Consider the following 12,500-nt stretch of genomic DNA (forward strand, 5'->3'; position numbering starts at 1 on the left):
CGAGGCGTCGGGGTAGTGGACCCTCCCAAACACCACATGCCACGACAGGCGGCAGCCTGCGGGGTTCGGTGCTGGACTCTTCCCTGTTCGCTCGCCGCTACTGGGGGAATCCTTGTTAGTTTCTTTTCCTCCGCTTAGTAATATGCTTAAATTCAGCGGGTAGTCTCGCCTGCTCTGAGGTCGTTGTACGAGGTGTCGCACGCCACACCGCCAGCCGGCTGTGCACGCTACCGAGTAAGTACCGGTATGCGAACCGCCAGGCGACGGGCGCGCATCGCACGTTTAAGGAGGCGCGGCCGGCCCCACAGGCGGCCGCGACGCTCCCAGGTCTGCGAAGCGGGGCAAACGCCGCGCGCTTCAGTATACGTAGCCGACCCTCAGCCAGACGTGGCCCGGGAACGGAATCCATGGACCGCAATGTGCGTTCGAAACGTCGATGTTCATGTGTCCTGCAGTTCACATGTCGACGCGCAATTTGCTGCGTTCTTCATCGACCCACGAGCCGAGTGATCCACCGTCCTGGGTGATCTTTTCTTAGTTTCCACCGTCTCTTTCAAGACAGTTGCATAGGCGGGACGTAGGCGTGTGGCGGCCCCTGTTCAAGCGTTCTGTGTCCAACGGCCTCACGGCCGATGGGCGTCGTACGGCTCCACACCGGAGCGGACAGGCAGTCGGGCGAAAGTCATTCAAAACCGGCGCCAGGCGCCAGGTGCCGCAGGCCAGCCGCTCCAGCGCTTCAGCGCTCGTACCACACAACATTGGCGTTAGTTTTGAGAAGCACGCGTGGTTCCGCACGCGGCGCACGGCTACTGCGAGCCGTACAGGTAGCGTGTTGCGCGACACGACACGCACATCGAAAGACATGCAGTCTAGTCGGTAATGATCCTTCCGCAGGTTCACCTACGGAAACCTTGTTACGACTTTTACTTCCTCTAAATGATCAAGTTTGGTCATCTTTCCGGTAGCATCGGCAACGACAGAGTCAATGCCGCGTACCAGTCCGAAGACCTCACTAAATCATTCAATCGGTAGTAGCGACGGGCGGTGTGTACAAAGGGCAGGGACGTAATCAACGCGAGCTTATGACTCGCGCTTACTGGGAATTCCTCGTTCATGGGGAACAATTGCAAGCCCCAATCCCTAGCACGAAGGAGGTTCAGCGGGTTACCCCGACCTTTCGGCCTAGGAAGACACGCTGATTCCTTCAGTGTAGCGCGCGTGCGGCCCAGAACATCTAAGGGCATCACAGACCTGTTATTGCTCAATCTCGTGCGGCTAGAAGCCGCCTGTCCCTCTAAGAAGAAAAGTAATCGCTGACAGCACGAAGGATGTCACGCGACTAGTTAGCAGGCTAGAGTCTCGTTCGTTATCGGAATTAACCAGACAAATCGCTCCACCAACTAAGAACGGCCATGCACCACCACCCACCGAATCAAGAAAGAGCTATCAATCTGTCAATCCTTCCGGTGTCCGGGCCTGGTGAGGTTTCCCGTGTTGAGTCAAATTAAGCCGCAGGCTCCACTCCTGGTGGTGCCCTTCCGTCAATTCCTTTAAGTTTCAGCTTTGCAACCATACTTCCCCCGGAACCCAAAAGCTTTGGTTTCCCGGAGGCTGCCCGCCGAGTCATCGGAGGAACTGCGGCGGATCGCTGGCTGGCATCGTTTATGGTTAGAACTAGGGCGGTATCTGATCGCCTTCGAACCTCTAACTTTCGTTCTTGATTAATGAAAACATACTTGGCAAATGCTTTCGCTTCTGTTCGTCTTGCGACGATCCAAGAATTTCACCTCTAACGTCGCAATACGAATGCCCCCGCCTGTCCCTATTAATCATTACCTCGGGTTCCGAAAACCAACAAAATAGAACCGAGGTCCTATTCCATTATTCCATGCACACAGTATTCAGGCGGGCTTGCCTGCTTTAAGCACTCTAATTTGTTCAAAGTAAACGTGCCGGCCCACCGAGACACTCACTCAAGAGCACCCTGGTAGGATTGCAACGGGGTCCGCCTCGGGACGCACGAGCACGCACGAGGCGCGTCGCACGCCTTCAGCTCGCCCCACCGGCAGGACGTCCCACGATACATGCCAGTTAAACACCGACGGGCGGTGAACCAACAGCGTGGGACACAAATCCAACTACGAGCTTTTTAACCGCAACAACTTTAATATACGCTATTGGAGCTGGAATTACCGCGGCTGCTGGCACCAGACTTGCCCTCCAATAGATACTCGTTAAAGGATTTAAAGTGTACTCATTCCGATTACGGGGCCTCGGATGAGTCCCGTATCGTTATTTTTCGTCACTACCTCCCCGTGCCGGGAGTGGGTAATTTGCGCGCCTGCTGCCTTCCTTGGATGTGGTAGCCGTTTCTCAGGCTCCCTCTCCGGAATCGAACCCTGATTCCCCGTTACCCGTTACAACCATGGTAGGCGCAGAACCTACCATCGACAGTTGATAAGGCAGACATTTGAAAGATGCGTCGCCGGTACGAGGACCGTGCGATCAGCCCAAAGTTATTCAGAGTCACCAAGGCAAACGGACCGGACGAGCCGACCGATTGGTTTTGATCTAATAAAAGCGTCCCTTCCATCTCTGGTCGGGACTCTGTTTGCATGTATTAGCTCTAGAATTACCACAGTTATCCAAGTAACGTGGGTACGATCTAAGGAACCATAACTGATTTAATGAGCCATTCGCGGTTTCACCTTAATGCGGCTTGTACTGAGACATGCATGGCTTAATCTTTGAGACAAGCATATGACTACTGGCAGGATCAACCAGGGAGCTGCGTCAACTAGAGCTGAGCAGCCGGCCGCCCGGGAGTGTGTCCCGGGGGCCCGCGCGAACACGCAAGCGTCCGCTCAATTATTCTGCAAACAGGAGGAGGCTGAGCTCCCCTGCACCATACACCTCGAAACCCTCTCAGGTCCCGGCGGCGCGCAGCGCCGTCCTAAGTACTTGGTCGGGTTCGAGAGAGGCGCAATCGCCCGGAGTTTGGCGAGTAGACGCTTTAGGTGCGACCACCCGTGCTCCCAACTGAGCTTGCCGCTGCCGACAGAGGCCCGGGAGCGTGCTGTCGTGGCATTGCCGGCGGGAGACAACACGCGCCACCTACGGTGACCGACAGCTCCAACGCCAGCGCCACAGAAGGACAAAAGCCCCACTTGGGTGCCGAAGCGAACTCTCCCAGCACAGCGCACGCGCCAACACGTCCGCACAGCTGCGATACAAACCACCTGCGAGAACCGCAGAGGCGACCGAGCAGCAGACGGCGTCGCGGCGCCGAGCGCCAGGCGGCGGCGCATCCTCAGCGCACACAGTCCTCAATCGGACCAGCACACTGCAGATGTCCACCGCGCTTCGCACCGGGCCCGCGAGGACCTACTTTGGCCGCACGGCGCCGCGTGCAGGGTGCGCCGGCGCGCAGCTGCGCCGCCTGCCGCCTCCGTCGGCCGGCGCGCCTGCCACTGGCCGCCCCCACCAGCCGGCTGTAGCGCGTGCGCCCACGCACCGCGCGGCCAGCACGCCGGGAGGCCCCCCCTCACCGGCCGGGGACGGTCCCACCCAGCCACCGCCGCGTATCGCTTCACACCCAGATGCCATTCACGTTCGTGGGCATGGTGGGTATCGCTGGAACAACCGGTTGGTAGCTCAACCGATCGTCGCCATCACTGATTCACCTCTAGCGAGAACAACCGCACCACAACGGTTTACCAGTTGTTCATTTGCGTAACGTCACCAGCAAACGTAGGCGTCCATCGCCATTTGCAAATTCAACGATTGTTGCATGCCTGTGTCAGGTGTCACGACACACTGTCTGCCCACATACACGCAACAACATGTGCACGCTTCGCGAACACGTGGAAGGTGGCCCCCGTACGTATGCGATGTCCATTGCGCGAACGACTGTCAACCGGCCTCTGTCGCATGTCGCAGATGTGGAACGCAGTGCACCATGCTATCACGGTGTGTGAGAAGAGACGACTACGTCTGACAACACGCGCCACTACATCAACAGACGGCTCATGCTGATCGCCATCCAGGGCATACCACACTGCAATCCAGCTCTTATAGGGAGACGACACGTAGCTGAGTGCACAACATTTGGACCGCATGGTTCGCCGTTGTTGGCGCAGTCGTTGTACGGTCACATGTACCACGATGTATCATTCAGTACATGAGGACCAATGTGCAGTACAGTGTGTGATTTGGACGTACAACATCAGCGGACAGTTGACACAGGCCGTACCACAGCGTAGGCTAAGTGCTTCGCCATGCGAATGCCAATGAACAACTGCAAATGCCAATGAACAACTGCAAAGGGCATTGAGCATGTACGTCCTGCTGCCATCCACATTACAGTGTATAGCTGCAAGGTGTTTAACATGAAGCGATACACTGGGGACCGGGCAGTGCGAGTAGCAAACTATATTGCGGGGGTTGCAGTTGGGCAACACTACACTAATTTAACGCGTCGTATGACAATTACAGAGCAGGTTAAGGCCCAACGTGTGTTGGGTTAAGGCCCAACGTGTGTTGGGTTAAGGCCCAACGTGTGTTGGGTTAAGGCCCAACGTGTGTTGGGTTAAGGCCCAACGTGTGTTGGGTTAAGGCCCAACGTGTGTTGGGTTAAGGCCCAACGTGTGTTGGGTTAAGGCCCAACGTGTGTTGGGTTAAGGCCCAACGTGTGTTGGGTTAAGGCCCAACGTGTGTTGGGTTAAGGCCCAACGTGTGTTGGGTTACAGCACAATGTGGGTTACGTTAAGGCGCAATATAGGTTACGTTAAGGCGCAATATAGGTTACGTTAAGGCGCAATATAGGTTACGTTAAGGCGCAATATAGGTTACGTTAAGGCGCAATATAGGTTACGTTAAGGCGCAATATAGGTTACGTTAAGGCGCAATATAGGTTACGTTAAGGCGCAATATAGGTTACGTTAAGGCGCAATATAGGTTACGTTAAGGCGCAATATAGGTTACGTTAAGGCGCAATATAGGTTACGTTAAGGCGCAATATAGGTTACGTTAAGGCGCAATATAGGTTACGTTAAGGCGCAATATAGGTTACGTTAAGGCGCAATATAGGTTACGTTAAGGCGCAATATAGGTTACGTTAAGGCGCAATATAGGTTACGTTAAGGCGCAATATAGGTTACGTTAAGGCGCAATATAGGTTAGGTTAAGGCGCAATATAGGTTAGGTTAAGGCGCAATATAGGTTACGTTAAGGCGCAATACAGGTTACGTTAAGGCGCAATACAGGTTAGGTTAAGGCGCAATACAGGTTAGGTTAAGGCGCAATACAGGTTAGGTTAAGGCGCAATACAGGTTAGGTTAAGGCGCAATACAGGTTAGGTTAAGGCGCAATACAGGTTAGGTTAAGGCGCAATACAGGTTAGGTTAAGGCGCAATACAGGTTAGGTTAAGGCGCAATACAGGTTAGGTTAAGGCGCAATACAGGTTAGGTTAAGGCGCAATACAGGTTAGGTTAAGGCGCAATACAGGTTAGGTTAAGGCGCAATACAGGTTAGGTTAAGGCGCAATACAGGTTAGGTTAAGGCGCAATACAGGTTAGGTTAAGGCGCAATACAGGTTAGGTTAAGGCGCAATACAGGTTAGGTTAAGGCGCAATACAGGTTAGGTTAAGGTACGACGTAGGTTAGGTTAAGGTACGACGTAGGTTAGGTTAAGGTACGACGTAGGTTAGGTTAAGGTACGACGTAGGTTAGGTTAAGGTACGACGTAGGTTAGGTTAAGGTACGACGTAGGTTAGGTTAAGGTACGACGTAGGTTAGGTTAAGGTACGACGTAGGTTAGGTTAAGGTACGACGTAGGTTAGGTTAAGGTACGACGTAGGTTAGGTTAAGGTACGACGTAGGTTAGGTTAAGGTACGACGTAGGTTAGGTTAAGGTACGATGTAGGTTAGGTTAAGGTACGACGTAGGTTAGGTTAAGGTACGACGTAGGTTAGGTTAAGGTACGACGTAGGTTAGGTTAAGGTACGACGTAGGTTAGGTTAAGGTACGACGTAGGTTAGGTTAAGGTACGACGTAGGTTAGGTTAAGGTACGACGTAGGTTAGGTTAAGGTACGACGTAGGTTAGGTTAAGGTACGACGTAGGTTAGGTTAAGGTACGACGTAGGTTAGGTTAAGGTACGACGTAGGTTAGGTTAAGGTACGACGTAGGTTAGGTTAAGGTACGACGTAGGTTAGGTTACGGTACGACGTAGGTTAGGTTACGGTACGACGTAGGTTAGGTTACGGTACGACGTAGGTTAGGTTACGGTACGACGTAGGTTAGGTTACGGTACGACGTAGGTTAGGTTACGGTACGACGTAGGTTAGGTTACGGTACGATATAGGTTAGGTTACGGTACGATATAGGTTAGGTTACGGTACGATATAGGTTAGGTTAAGGTACACATTGTTGTAAGGAAAGGTTTAATGGGGGGCGGGGCGGCCGGTTTGTTGATTGTGACTATAGTAAGTGGATGCCTGCGGCATCATCTGATTTGCCACGTCAGGATGCACCTTTGGCTCATGACAGGCGGCGCTCTGATTCCATGGTTGTGGCAGACCTGTGTCTTTCATTCCTGCCATTGTTTGTGTGCTGTGAGAGGAGGCAGTATTGTGATGTTGGGTGCACCCCTGTGTAGGACATGTGTGGGTGTTGGTGGCTTGGCTGAGCAATGGTGGTTGTCGGGTGGGTGGGATATTCTGTTTTCTGAGTGGACCTCCCAGTCTGGTTATGACAGTGTGGATTGTCTAATGTGGCGGAGAGGATGCACTGGGTGTTGTTCCATGCTGGTGCTTACATATTGTCTGTGTGCGTGTTACAGGCAGAGAGTAGTGCGTGATAAGGGTGTGTGGCTGACGTGTGGTTGTGATTGTGAGCAGAGTCTTTCAGCATGTATACGGACAGTTGTATACATTATCTGTATTCTGATGGCTCTATCTATTACTAATCAGCGCCGTGTATACGTTTAATCCGGTTCCAGTCGAAACTGTTGTATCTCTGTACATTAGTGACACGGCGAGCCCGCTATGTAGTTACTCGTCTCGGCAGCTTCCACCGGTGTATGGCAAATGATTATAAGGAATCAGTCTAGTCGTCAATACCGATGGTGTGACGTCACATGTCTGGGGTGGGGGACGCTGCGCCCTTCCGGTGGGTCATGGCCTAGAAAGACTCTTCCCACGCAGGGGGGCGTGGACTGTCATTGACTCTTCCGAGTAATATACTTGCCGTACGTTTTTGCGACTGCGAGTGCAACGCTCACCGGTACCGACATGGATGGAGCGCCTCCTAGCTGACCGCTCAGCATCGGCATTCGTACAGAGAGCAACGCGATCGCGTCTCTAGCTCGTAACTGGTACAGCTCGCAGCTCATGTATAGGGACAGCGGGAATGTCGCATATTGGACGTACCTCTTTTTTTTTTTTTTTTCTTTATTGTAATTTGGACACCCCATACAAGGTGGGCTGGCAGCGGAACAGTGTACTCCGCTCTTCAGCCATAAGCAGTACAAGAAAAAAGAAAGGGAGACAGACAAGTAACAGAATGGCGGGTAAAAAACAGGAGATACAATAGTTAAAAAACATGAAGCCGTTCACACTTGACGAAATAAACAAGAAAAACCGTCGGTACTGGGCACAAACACTGACGAGGCAGATGACACACGTGAACGAAGGAGCGTGGACGGCGAAAAACACTGAGGCACAGACACGACGGCACAGACACTAATCCGAGGGCGATGATCTCCGGCGCGCGAAAGTTCACGATGCGTGTGCGAGTCCGGGGACCTGCCAAGAGAGGAGGAGGAGGAGGAGGAGGAGGGGGAGAGGGAAAGCGAGAGGGGAGAGCAGGGACGCCACGGGCTTGGGAAAGAGGGGGGAGAGAGGAAGGGGGAGGGGAAGCCCGGAAGAAGAGGGGTGGAGGGAGGGGATGGGGGAAAAGGAGAGAGAAGGGAAGGGAAGAGAAAGGAGGGAGGGTGCCGCAGGGAAAGGACACCAGGAGGGAGGGGGGGCAGGGTCAAAGTTGATAGGAGGGGTAGATGGAGGGGACGAGGACATCATCAGGGAGAGGGAGCTGGCGGAAACCACCTTGGGAGAGGGTAAGGAGGGTGGAGAGATGGAGACCGGGTGGGACATGGGAGTACAGGCGCGGCAGCGGGCGGGGGTGGGAGAGGATCGGGGAGACGAGCGGGTGAGGAGGATCGAGTTTACGGGAGGTGTAGAGGATTCGTAGCCTTTCGAGGAAGAGGAGGAGGTGGGGGAAGGGGATAAGGTCATACAGGATCCGCGTGGGGGAAGGGAGACGGATGCGATAGGCAAGGCGGAGAGCATGGCGTTCAAGGATTTGGAGGGATTTATAAAAGGAAGGGGGGGCGGAGATCCAGGCTGGATGGGCGTAACAGAGGATAGGGCGGATGAGGGACTTATAGGTGTGGAGGATGGTGGAGGGGTCCAAACCCCACGTTCGGCCGGAAAGGAGCTTGAGGAGACGGAGTCGGGAACGTGCCTTGGCTTGGATTGTCTGGAGATGGGGAGTCCAGGAGAGGCGACGGTCGAGGGTGACGCCAAGGTACTTAAGGGTGGGGGTGAGAGCGATGGGACGGCCATAAACGGTGAGATAGAAATCAAGGAGGCGGAAGGAGGGAGTGGTGTTGCCTACAATGATCGCCTGGGTTTTGGAAGGATTGACCTTGAGCAACCACTGGTTGCACCAAGCGGTGAACCGGTCAAGATGGGATTGGAGAAGGCGTTGGGAGCGTCGCAGGGTGGGGGCAAGGGCAAGGAAGGCGGTGTCATCGGCAAACTGGAGAAGGTGGACAGGGGGTGACGGCGGCGGCATGTCCGCCGTGTACAACAAGTACAGAAGGGGGGATAGGACGGAGCCTTGGGGCACGCCGGCGGAGGGGAAAAAGGTGTAGGAATCGGTGTTATGGATGGTGACATAGGAAGGACGGCGGGAGAGAAAGGAACCGATCAGACGAACGTAGTTAATGGGAAGGGCGAAGGTTTGGAGCTTGAAGAGGAGACCGGAATGCCATACGCGGTCATATGCGCGTTCGAGGTCAAGAGAGAGGAAGATGGCGGAGCGACGGGAATTGAGCTGTTCGGAAAGGAGATGAGTGAGGTGAAGGAGGAGATCGTCGGAAGAGAAGGACGGCCGAAAGCCACACTGGGTAACGGGGAGGAGGCGGTGCTGGCGGAGATGCTGGTGGATGCGGCGGGTGAGGATAGATTCCAGGACCTTGCTGAAGACCGAGGTAAGGCTGATGGGACGGTAGGAGGAGACGGCGGACGGCGGTTTGCCAGGTTTGAGGAACATGAGGATACGGGAGGTTTTCCACAGGTCGGGGTAGTAACCGGTGGACAGGACTACATTGTAGAGCCTGGCCAGGGTGGAGAGAAAAGAGACAGGAGCTTCACGAAGGTGACGGTAGGTAACACGATCGTGACCAGGAGCGGTGTTGCGTTTGGTGCGGAGTGTATCGATGAGATCCTGTGTGGTGATGGGGGCATTAAGGTCCGTGTGTGGAATGTTGTCCAAGTACTGGAAACCAGGAGCGAGGGGAGGGACAGAGGTGTCAGTTCGATCGCGGATATCTGGGAAGAGGGAGTAATCGAACTGGGGATCATCAGGGACGGAAAACACATCGGACAGGTAGGAGGCAAAGTGATTGGCCTTACTAAGGGCGTCAGGGAAGGGGTGATCATCGTGGAGAAGAGGATAGTAGGGGGAGGGTTTAGTTCCGGTAAGGCGACGGAAGGCGGTCCAGAACTTGGACGAGTTTATAGGGAGGGTAGCATTTAAACGGGTGCATGTCTGTCGCCAGTCCCGGCGTTTCTTGGCCGCGAGCAAATTTCGAATGTGTCGCTGTAGTTGCCGGTGGCGTCGTAGGGTGTCCGGGTCACGCGTGCGGAGGAAGGCACGGTAGAGACGACGGGATTCACGGAGGAGGAGGACGGCCTGTGGTGGTAAGGTAGGACGGTGGGGGTGGACGGCAACAGTAGGGACGTGGGCCTCCACGGCCTCAGACAAGGTCTGCTGGAGAAAGGAGGCGGCATGGGTGACATCATCGGGACGGCGGTAGGCGAGAGGGTGGCTATCGACCTGAGTGGAGAGGGTATCCCGGTAGGCATTCCAGTTGGCACGGGAATAGTCATGGATGTACTTAGGGGGAGGGTCATGACGAGGGTCGGGGCGGGGGCGACGGCCGTCTGACACGGTGAGGAGGACAGGGAGATGGTCGCTACCAATAGGCTCCAGGACATCCACCGTAATGCGACCAAGGAGGTTGGGGGAGGAGAGGATAACATCGGGAGTGGAGTTGGATTCGGGACGGGTGTGCTGGGGGATGGGGATGAGGTCGCCTTGAAGGGAGGAGAGGAACCGATGCCACCGCCGTAACTGGGCAGCGGAGCGACTATGGATGTTGAGGTCGGCGGCGATCACATAGGAGGAGAAGGTACGGTCGATGTGGGAGAGGAAGGCGAAAGGAAGAGGGGCGTTGGGGCGGACATAGATGGTGGCACAGGTAATGGTAAGGCCGGGGAAGAAGAGACTAAGGATCAGGTGTTCGGTGGGGTCGGGAAGGAGAGGCTGGAGCCGAACGGGGATCTGGCGGTGGTGGCCAATGGCAACTCCGCCACGCGCAACTGGGAGGGGATTATCGGAGCGGTGGAGGAGATAGGGGGAGGTGTGGATGGAGTGGTGGGGTTGGAGGAAGGTTTCATTAAGGAGGAAGGCATCCACACGGTGGGTAGCAAGGGTGTGCAGGAAGAGGTTCTTGTTGGCGGGAAGGGAGCGGATATTGTTGAAAAGGATACGATGCTGTCGCGCCATTGGAAGGACTTAGACGAGGGTGTCAAGGCGGGAGAAGGTGAAATGGGCCTGGTTATTGGAAAAGGTGGCGTACATTTTAAGGTGGAATATGGAACGGGCGGCGAGGGAGATCTGTTGTAAGGTGTGGGGGCGCTGAAAGGGATGGACGTTTTGGAGGACAATGGTGAGGAACCTGATGATGTCCTCAGCAGTGGGGGGGGACGAAGGGAATTGCCAGGAGGGGTGGGGGCGTCCAGGGGACGGACAGGGACGGTGAGTTCAGGAGTGGTAGGAGGAGGTCGGGCTTTACATTTTTGGGAGTAGGTGGGGTGGGGGAGGCTGCAGGTATTACAGGAGGGAGGGGATTGGAGGTTGGGGCACTGCCGGAGGAAGTGCGCCTGCCGACAATGCGGGCAGGTGGGGGCCTCGCGGCACTCGGCTGTTGGATGTGCATTGTAGCGCAGACATCTCTGGCAGCGCAGGGATTGAGGGGGGGAACGGGAGGGGTCGACTTTGAACCGCTGATTGAAGAGGAGGGCACCCTCCTTCAGGAGACGGTCAATGGAGGGGGCGTCCTCAGAGAAAACCCGCATAAGGCGGGTGGGGCCGGTCGCGTTGAAAATGCGGCGGACTGCCCGCACCTCCAGGGTGGGATGGGCCTTCAGCTCCGCCAGCACCTCCTCCTCCGTGATCGACGGGCTAAGCCGAGTGATCACGGCGGTGAGGGTCGGCGGGCGACGCGGGGGTTGGGGTTGGCGGGTAGGAGATGGGGAGGGAGCAGGGGTGAGGGTGGCGTGAGGACCAAAACGGGTGATGGGGAGGCGGGAGAGGATGTCAGTATGGAGGGTGGGGCTGGGGGAGGAGATAAGAACAGAATCCCGTCTGGGAGTAAGGAGAGATATGGGGGCGCCAGGGAAATGTTGGCGGAGGAGGAGGGAGAGATTCCGGGCCTCGAGGAAGGAAGGATCGGGATGGGACAGGAGATATTTGTAGAGACCGGGTGGGGAGGAGGAGGAGGAGGGAGCGGGGCCTGGTGGGGAGACGTCCATGGCATTTTGGGGTGGGGATGGGGGGCGGGGTGGAGCCTTTTTAGGAGCAGAGGAAGTGGAGGCGCCACTAGGGCGTTTGACAGCGGCGGATGGGCGGGTGGTGACATGAGGGACGGGAACGATGGGGAGGTGGCGGGAAGGGACAGGTCCCGGCACGGACGCAGCAGTCGGCGCCGGAGAGAGTGACTGTGACGGTGCAGGCGAATGTGGCAGTGATGGTGATGGTGACGATGACGGTGGTGGCGGTGATGGCGATGGCGACGGCGACGGGGAGAGCTGGGCGTGGGCAGTGGCCCGACGGGCCACCACCCTAGCCGGAGCTGCAGTGACAGGCTGGGGGAGTGGGGGGAAAGGATCAGAACGAGAGGAAGAGGCGGGAGAGGGGGCGACAAAGAGCGAGGGCGAAGGGATAGAGAGGAGGGGAGGGATGGAAGGAGGGGGGTGGGACTGGGCACACCAAGTGATAGTGGTGGCGGCGGCGGAAGGGGACGTATACACGATGGCGGTGGTGGTAGTAGTGACGGTGGTGGTGGGGGCGGACATGACGACAAGAAGAAGAAAGAAAAACACAGCACTAAAGGGACAGGACACACACTGGGAGACGACGGACGGCGACGG

General features: G+C 55.9%; 3 non-coding genes across 3 annotated transcripts in view; all 3 read right to left on the reverse strand.

Moving 5' to 3' along the window:
• Nucleotides 1-183, reverse strand: part of LOC126434823 (large subunit ribosomal RNA) — a 4,224-nt gene extending 4,041 nt beyond the window's left edge. The window contains exon 1 of the ribosomal RNA XR_007579522.1: nt 1-183. This exon is cut by the window's left edge and continues 4,041 nt beyond it. This is a non-coding gene — a ribosomal RNA (large subunit ribosomal RNA).
• Nucleotides 184-371: 188 nt separating this feature from the next.
• On the reverse strand, nt 372-526 carry LOC126434878 (5.8S ribosomal RNA). The gene has a single exon (XR_007579547.1). It is a non-coding gene; the product is annotated as a 5.8S ribosomal RNA (ribosomal RNA).
• Nucleotides 527-877: 351 nt separating this feature from the next.
• LOC126434770 (small subunit ribosomal RNA) lies at nt 878-2,787 on the reverse strand. The gene has a single exon (XR_007579476.1). It is a non-coding gene; the product is annotated as a small subunit ribosomal RNA (ribosomal RNA).
• Between the last annotated feature and the right edge of the window lie 9,713 nt (nt 2,788-12,500).

This window comes from Schistocerca serialis, unplaced genomic scaffold, assembly GCF_023864345.2.
Source record: "Schistocerca serialis cubense isolate TAMUIC-IGC-003099 unplaced genomic scaffold, iqSchSeri2.2 HiC_scaffold_1195, whole genome shotgun sequence".
NCBI classification, from domain to species: Eukaryota; Metazoa; Arthropoda; class Insecta; order Orthoptera; family Acrididae; genus Schistocerca; species Schistocerca serialis.